At 52.0% G+C, this 8,602-nt stretch overlaps 1 protein-coding gene across 1 annotated transcript in view; it reads right to left on the reverse strand.

The window, feature by feature from the left end:
* MRAS (muscle RAS oncogene homolog) overlaps positions 1-8,390 on the reverse strand; it is a 58,859-nt gene extending 50,469 nt beyond the window's left edge. The window contains exon 1 of the mRNA XM_080810949.1: positions 8,195-8,390. The gene's annotated coding sequence lies outside the window, so the exon portion shown is untranslated. The remainder of the gene's footprint in view (positions 1-8,194) is intronic.
* Between the last annotated feature and the right edge of the window lie 212 nt (positions 8,391-8,602).

The raw sequence follows: 8,602 nt of genomic DNA on the forward strand, positions 1-8,602 counted from the left end.
GGAAGGAGGCTGAGAAGACAGATCTCATACAGTTATTTTTTAATATATGCCCCCAAGGCTTTGGGACAGTGGCTCCACCCTTTTCCATCATCCCTGGTTACAATAAAGCTGGCATTGAAAGAAGAACTTGATAGTGGCTATTTTGGACCACTGAGCCAACTTGTGAGAGAATGGTCCTTGCCAAGACAGAGGGGCTTGCTTGGGTCTCCCTACATTTCCAGCAGAATTCAAATACAGGGGGATGAATGTGTAGGTTATCCAAAAGGGGGAATTTTCAAGAAGGTATGTTGAAATTCTAAAGGATAAAAAATAACCCACCTAAATGAAATGAAAATTAATTTTGCTTTTTTTTTTTTAAAGATTTTATTTATTTACTTTACAGAGAGAGAGAGGGAGAGAGAGCACAAGCAGGGGGAGCAGCAGGCAGAGGGAGAAGCAGGCTCCCCGCTGAGAAGGGAGACCAGATGCAGGACTCGATCCCAGAACCCTGGGATCATGACCTGAGCCGAAGGCAGACGTTTAACTGAGCCATTCAGGGATCCCAAATTTTGCTTTTGAAATGAATATATGTTGCTTTCAAGAGGCAAGAACCTGTCCCCAGATGCCCCTGAGAATGATCAGTTTCTGCGGGGTGGGTGGGCCTCCCCACCTCCACCAGCCCTCCGGCAACCTCCAAACAGCCCTCCGTGCCCACAAACACTGTCACTGCTTGGGTACTGGGCTATAGTCTGGGTACTTGGTATAGAAGGGCCACCTCACACATAGTGTATACAGTAGGTTCCATCTATGAAACCAGAACTTTTCTTTTGAAAGTAGGCCTCACTTAAAATAAAAAGAGGTGTTTTTTTGAGGGCAGGAGGGACTTCGGGGGAGGCACTCTATTCTGCTTCATTGACCTATCTACTCCTGTGCCAGGCCTCTACCACTTTATTCTGGTTTTATAGCATTTTAGTGTCCGGTAAGACTGGTCCCCTCTCCTTACTCATTAAGATCTATAAGCAAGAGAGTAAAACGCTCAGATTTCATTCTGAAATTTTTGTCCAACGTTAAGATGGATTTACAGGGGGCAAAATTATAGACCGAGAATCAGTTAGACTGGTATTGCAGTAACCTAAGTGAGCCATGTTAAGGCTGGAGCCAGAGTAAAGATGGTTAGCAATCAGGTGAGGAATTAATTAGAAATAATCCAAATCATCAGATTCGAAAAAGAGAGAAGTGGGCCTGTAAACATAACAGGTCTGTGTACTTCCAAATAATCAAACAGGAACTGGTTTTATAGTATGTTTCACGGCCTTTCCTGGTGCAGTCTCTGGACAGCTTTTACCAGAGAACACAGCCCGACAAGCAGGTCCCTCTGAGGTCGCCCTGCCAGTGTCTGCAGCACCCCTGTCAGACTCGGGAAGGGACGTGGGCCATGCTGCTCTCCCTGGGCCACTCAGGGACAGAGAATATTTCAACTCATTCTTACCACTAAAGAGAATGTGAGGCCCTCCTCAGGTCCCCGTGTTCTCTTAGTGAACTAGTTCAAATCTTCCTCCCCATCGTGACTCCCTGCAGATGGAGAATGCCTGAGTGTGGAAGACTTTCCTGGAAGTTTCTGAATCTCCTCGGCATGGCTTTCCAAAACACTACTCTGCTAAGTGTTCTAACCCACGCCGGGGCTTCGAGCTTCAAGGGGCGAGGCAGGCTCCGGCTCCGGCCAGGAGTCCTGGGAGTCCTGGAGTCTGCTGGGGGTGGAAGGGAGAAGGCTGCAAACAGCTGTTTGTCCCTCCTCACTGGGCCTGCAGAGCGGAGATCAGAAACGTACCACACTGCACTTTAAACTAGTTCTACACTTTGGAATGGAAGGGGTGTTTTCCTAAGGTTTGTATAAAATGAGCTCCTTAGCAAATCACTGTCATCTAATTATAAAATCATGTTTTTTCTCTCTCTATTCTAAATACAGAAGTCTATCACTTACACGGCGTATGCTTTGGGCAGGTACGACTGCACTCTGCTTGCAGCCTGGCCTGAACATGCAGTGGTCCAGGCAGGTGCTTCCAGAGAAGATCAACATTTTGGACAAGGGTTAAATCCAAAAGCACCCCCTCCCACCGTGGTTTCTCCGCAGCTATGGGCAACCTTGGTGGAGGCCCAGAGGCCCTTGCTGAATTAGTGGGGGACAGGAAGCTAAAAGAGCCAGTATGCAGAAGCTCCAAAGCCCACCTCAGGCCGAGGACAGGCCCAGACCAGCGAGGTGTTATGACCAGGGACACGGCCAAAGTTCTGACCTACTGGGCAACAGATTGAGTATAGATGAAATCGCTGCCTCTGTCCATTTTTGGGAGGGACCCATGGTGCTTGTTATACAATCCTTTATATTGTCATTTTTCTATTTGTCAAAAAATTAAAAAAAAAGACCAAGTGCCCAAAAGATCTAGGGGTTTGCAGTTGACTGTAAGATTAACGGGCATCACGGAGTACCATGGCCACCCAGGCACTCTGCCTCTCTTTCCAACCAGTGGCCCCATCATATCCTCCAGCATAGGCCACTCTGTCCCCCTCCTCACAAGGGCTTTGCTCACCTGCAGCCCTGGCCATTGGTGTGCAGACCCCTGAGGGACAGACCCCATGAGCACCAGGAACCAAGAGAGGGGCCATTTTTGGTCACCCGGTTCTGGGAGTGGTCCACTGTCACAGAAGGACATGTACTTGGGGACCAGATGGACCTCGGTCAGACTCCTGGGCTCTCCTTTTCTCAGGCTTTGACTGGATGTGGCCTCCTCGACCTCCCTGAGCCTCAGTTTCCACATACGTATGTAAAAGGCTAAGGGCAATTGCTGTGAGGCCGGGATGTGGCTAATAGAGTGTTTAGCCTAGGCCCAGCCCCCAAGTCTTTGTTGAAGGGAGGGAGGGAAGGAGGAAGGGGGCAAGGAGCAGGGAGGGAGAGAGTAGGGAGGGAGGGAAGGAGGAAGGGAGGACAGAGACAAACTGTCTTTCAACCACTTGAGGAGCCGCTGGAGACAGTGGAACTGGTGCTGGAGAAAAGCATGACTGTCAGGGATTCGCCAGGGACAGATCCAGGGCAGGCAGCTTCAGGGGAGAAAGGAAAGAACCTGGCAAGGACGAGAGAATCCCCAAATGGAAAAGTGGACAAATTTGGGGGCAGCAAGCTTCCTCTCTCTAGAAGCGTCCAGCTGAAGCCAAGGGAGTAAGGGAGGGACTGTTAGGGAGAGACTCCCTTGAAGGTTTCCCAGCCTTTATTCAAGGGCTCACTTTCCCATTTGGGCCATATTTGTTAACTACTGAACTACTACTGGCTTAATCTTTACCTTAAAATCATCATACTTTGGGGCACCTAGGTGGCTCAGTCAGTTAAGCCTCTGCCTTTGGCTCAGGTTATAATCCTGGGGTCCTGGGATGGAGCCCTGCCTTGTGGGGGGAGGGTCCCTTGCTCAGCAGGGAGTCTGCTTCTCTCTTGGCCTGCCGCTTCCCCTGCTTGTGCTCTTTCTTGCTATCTCTCTTTCTGTGTCAAATAAACAAAATCTTAAAAAAAAAAAATCACCATACTTTTCATTTACTTTTTTTTTAAGTTTATTTTTTAGTAATCTCTATACCCAACATGGGGCTTGAACTCACAACCCTAAGATCAAGAATCACATGCTCTTCTGACTAACCCAGCCAGATGCCCCCATCATACTTTTTAACTTAAAACCTTTCTCTAGTGTTAATTTGAACAAAATATCCATTTTTTAAAAATGGGTTTGATGTGATGCCTGTATTGTTATAATACATATAAACAAGCATATTAAAATGAAATGATGCTATATGTGCCCTACCTAAAATTGTCTGCCTGACCATGTTGAGAAATATGCTCTACGGGATCTGAATCTAGACTAACTATGCTCCAGGGGCCCCTTCTGGATCTGATTCTGTTATGTGAGGTTGCTTGAATATTGATGATGCTCTTAATCCTTATGGCCCTTTCTGGTCTCCCAAGCATGTTCTCATCTGTGTATTTCATCTAATCCCATGACGACCCTGAGGGCAGGCAGAGAAGTCACAGATGGCACCTGGGTCCCTGTAGTAGGAGATATGCCCGAGGCCCTCTAGATAGTCACAGACCAGAACCAGGGTGCAGAGCCCCCAACTCTCCATCCTCTCCTCATGCTACCACCACACCAAACCCAATCCATCCTTGGTGCTCTCCCCAATCTCATTAGCATCACAGCCCAGATGTGAATCATGGTGTTTTATCCATCTAGGTGGCCAGAGGCCAAGCTCTGGAAATGAAAATACACCCCTCTGAGACCCATAAAAACACTTCAGCAACTAGTTATGACCTAGATCGTCATTTGATCTTCTGGCCATCAGCAGGCCTCACCTAGAAAAGCTACCCAAAATACTATAGGTCAATGAGAGGGACATTAAAAAATTAAATACATACTGTTACTTCCTGAACTTTCTGAAAGGGATGGCTGCAGAGAGCTGCCTTGGATCTTGCCAACCTGGCACTCAGTGGTGTGGGCCAGGGCGAAGTCTCTGGGGGCAGCCTCATCACCTGCAGCAGAAACACCCACCCAGAAGGCTGGAGACAGCAGGTGCCCAGGGGTGCAAAGGACTGTCACCTCAGCCTCAACATCACCTCTGTTGTCTGAAGCAGCCACCAAAACCTGGCCTTCACTTGTAACATCTACCATCCCAGCATGACAGCCTGGCTGTGGGGGCAGAGCCATGGAGCGGGTTAGACCAGGGTTCCTGGTAACCACTAGTGAGACAACGTGGCTTAGACCAGGGGATCTAACCTGGTCTAACCTGGAGTCGAGGGCTTTGTACACCCAAGCGGCTTTTCTCCAGGCTTCTCCCTGGCATACTGAAGAGGCTGTGACCCAAAAAGGTAAAAACCATTGCTCTGGTCACCAGACCCTCGGCCTTCTTGGCTGCCTTTCCCATGTAATAGCTTGCTGGAAGTGGCACTAATATCCAGTCTCTGTGTAGAACAACTTCACATCTTCGGCACCTTTGGGAGATCTAAACTCTGCTTAATCTACTATTCTTGGGTTTTGTTGTTTGCAGCCAAAAGCAGCCCTGCCAATCCAGTACCATAAGGCCCAGGGGTAATACCCAAGACGATGAAGGTTGTCCAGGCCTCAGAGTCTACCCACAAAATCTCTCTCAGGGCCTGAAGTTTCTGTGCAGCCCCTAGACAATGGATACTTGCCAGGTGCCCCAGGGCACAGGGAGCTCCTCCAGCTCCCTCCTTTGTCTTGTCCCCACTCAAAGGTAACTACATTTTACCTGCCCTGAGCCTGGCAGGTACAGAACCTCTGCAACTCACTGCACACTCTGGATGCCTGAGAATATTCCAGCTTTGCACAAGAACGTGTTCCCATTCAGGTCATATAAGTATGGTTTGTACGAATTATACAATGCTCATGAGCAGGTGTGCTTCCAATCACTTGCAGGGAGGAACCCTCCATGTAGGGGCATTTCACTGGCAGGACTGATTACACCAGGTGTGAGATATAAAGCGGAGGCCATGTTTCCCTGAGAACCCACTTGATCCAGCCCGCTGGGCACCATGCAAATCTAACTTGATGGGAGGACCAGTCGCCCCGGGACCTAGCTCGTTTCATCTGAGTTTGGTAGTCCTCCCTGGCTCCAGGTCATCACTCAAACTCAGGAGCCAACCCCAGAGATATGTGACTTTATTTATTTATTTATTTTTAAAGATTTTATATATTTATTTGAGAGAGAGAGAGCATGAAAGGGGAGAGGTGAGAGGGAGAAGCAGACTCTCTACCGAGCAGGGAGCCCTATATGGGACTTGATCCCAGGACTCCAGGATCATGACCTGAGCGGAAGGCAGTTGCTTAACCAGCTGAGCCACCCAGGAGCCCCGATCTGTGACTTTATAAGCAGCTCAGATCAACTCAAAGTGTGAAGTACATATGGTTAGAGCTAATAATAAAATAAAAGTTATACCTGCCACCAAAACGTCTTCTGTAGGTGAAAGTATGAGTAGTGGAAAGTGCAAACTGCCTTTTGCAAGAGCAAAGCGGGCAAATCTTGGAAGATTGCCTCTTGCTCACTGGGATTCTGCAGGGGGCTCTGACCCTCTTCTCCATAAAGAAATGTTGAGGGGTGTCTGGGTGGCTCAGTCCGTTGAGCATCTGCTTTTGGCTCAGGTCATGATCCCAGGGTCCTGGGATGGAGCCCCACCTCAGGCTTCCTGCTCAGTGGGGAGTCTGCTTCTCCCTCTCCTGCTCCCCCTGCTTGTGCGCTCTCCCTTTCTCTCTGTCAAATAAATAAATAATCTTTAAAAAAAAGAAAGATGTTGAGGCCAGGGGCCGGGGTGGGGGCAGTTTCTGCTAAAGCACCCCACTTCCTCAACACCACCCACCTCCAAAAGAGGCTGGTGGACCCTGCAGCCATGAAAACCCCAGAGCATTGAAGTCCAACACCTCCTGACCTGGCAGAGAAAGTACAGACTACACCATAAACCGCAGACAGAGAAACTCACTGGCTGCTGCAAGTGAGAACAGAACCAAGGTTGAAAACCACGGCCCGAAACATTTTCAGCCCCAGTCAGCAGGGACTTGCAATTTACCGGAAATTAGTAGATTTATAAAATGATAGTCAGCTCAAGTTTCTTCTCTGGGAAGACAAGCAGAGAATCTCTAAGAACTGTCTCTGGGAAATGTTTTGTTCACTGCAAAGGCCCTGACACGTGTCAGTTATTAATCCCAAGAGCTCACCACCCCACACTTCAACCAACCTGCGCCTGTCAACAGAACAAAAGGTTACCACAGGCTGCACCTGGAGCCCTCAAGCCAGGGACAGCTCGACCCTCAGAAGAGGGGCCTGAACAGCCACAGGGTCTCGAGATAGGATCTTGGGCAAGTTACTGATACTTTCTAGCCACAGCATCCCAAATGGATGTTGCCCCTGGGTCACTCAGTCGATTAATCCTGTGCCTTGGGCTCAGGTCATGATGTCAGGGTCCTAAGATCAAAACCCTCATCCCCTGGCTCTCTGCTCAGTGGGGAGCCTGCTTCCACCACTCTCTCTGCTTGCCTCTCTGCCTACTTGTGATCTCTTTCTGTCAAATGAATAAACAAAATTTTAAAACAACAACAATAAACCTCTGGGAGAGTCTTGTCAGATGATGAGCAAGCACACTCTGGTCAAGTGCCTGGTCTGTGGGAGCCCTGCTGGCTGCTGCTATTACAGGGGGGCTTTGGGTTTTTAAGTCAGGTCTCCCTTAATACTCTTTTGAGGCTAGAGTTCTGAGCCTTGTCAGTCATTCTCTGCTATCGGGTGCAGGACAGACTGTGTGTCTTGGAGATGCAAGAACCATTTAGCTCAAGGAGGTTCGGTACCAGCAGGGGCCCGTGAGGGAGGAGGTGGGGGAATCCCAGAGCTCTGAGATCAGGGCCCGATGAGGTAGCCCTTGTCCATCTCTTCAGACTCGGCCTTCTCCAAGGCCAGCACAGACCTCAATTCCAGCCACGGAGTGTAACTGGGTGTTCAGTGCCCACGCTCCTGCCAGGCATCACCTCCTCTAGGAGGCCTTCCCTGACGCTCTCGCCCCACAACCCCTGCTCTTCCCTGATCCCGTCACGGACCACACTGCGCTGCCGCTCATTTTTTGTCCTTACCTTCCCCGCAAAGCAGGAACGGGCACCATGCCCCACTCAGTGGGCGCCCCAGCCAAGTCTGGTCAATGAATGAGCCGGGCCCCAGTGGTGAGCAGAGCCCCAAGCCCCGGGTGCCGTGAAGGGCCGTTTGTGCGGCAGGCTGCCTTTTATTTTTGAGATAAATTTGACAACACCCGCGGCGGATCCCTGCCCACGTTAACGCCATTTTAAAAGGGGAGAAAGAGTCCCCCCACTTCCCCCGCCGCTCCAGTCCTGCCGCCCACCACCCCGCTGGTCCCCGCCGAGGCGGACAAGAAACCGAAGGGCGGTTCCATGAAAGGGGCTCTCTGGGCGGTGGACAGGCCCTCCCCGCCGCGGTCTCTATTGTGGCGGATCTCTCGATCTCACGACGTTACGCCGGAGCCCGCGGCGGGGGCAAAAGGCCACTCCCCGCCAGTCCCGGGGCGCTCTCCGCGCGAGGTGAGCGCGGCAGGGCCCGGGGGCGGCCACACCTCCCTCCCGGAACAAAGCGCCCGGCCGGGCCCCCTGCCCTCCTCGGCGGCTGCACCACTCACCGCGCGCTCCAGCCCCGGCTCTGCTCCGGCCCTCAGGCCGCCTCCTCCATGCCCGCGCGGCCGAGGAGGCAGCGCCGCGCCCGGCCGGCCCCACTGCAGCGGGACTGGCGGCTCCCGGCCAGCCGCCTCTCTGGCCGCTCGGGCCCGTCCCCGCCCCGGCGCCTCCTTAAAGCGACCGCGCACCCCGCGCGCGCCCGGAGCGCCCAGCGCGCCGCGCATTCCTTATATTGCAACAGCGTCTGCTAAAAATAGAGCTCCGCGGCGAGCGCCGGCGCTGGGGGCGGGAGGTGCGCCGCGACCCCGCCGCCCCGCGCGCACCCGGGCTCCCCGGACGCGCGGCCCGCTCAGACCCGGCCACCCGGGCCGACTGCCCCCAGGCCGGCTCCGAGCGGGGCCCGAGCCGCCGCC

Source organism: Martes martes (genome assembly GCF_963455335.1).
Source record: "Martes martes genome assembly, chromosome: 1".
Classification (NCBI taxonomy): Eukaryota; Metazoa; Chordata; class Mammalia; order Carnivora; family Mustelidae; genus Martes; species Martes martes.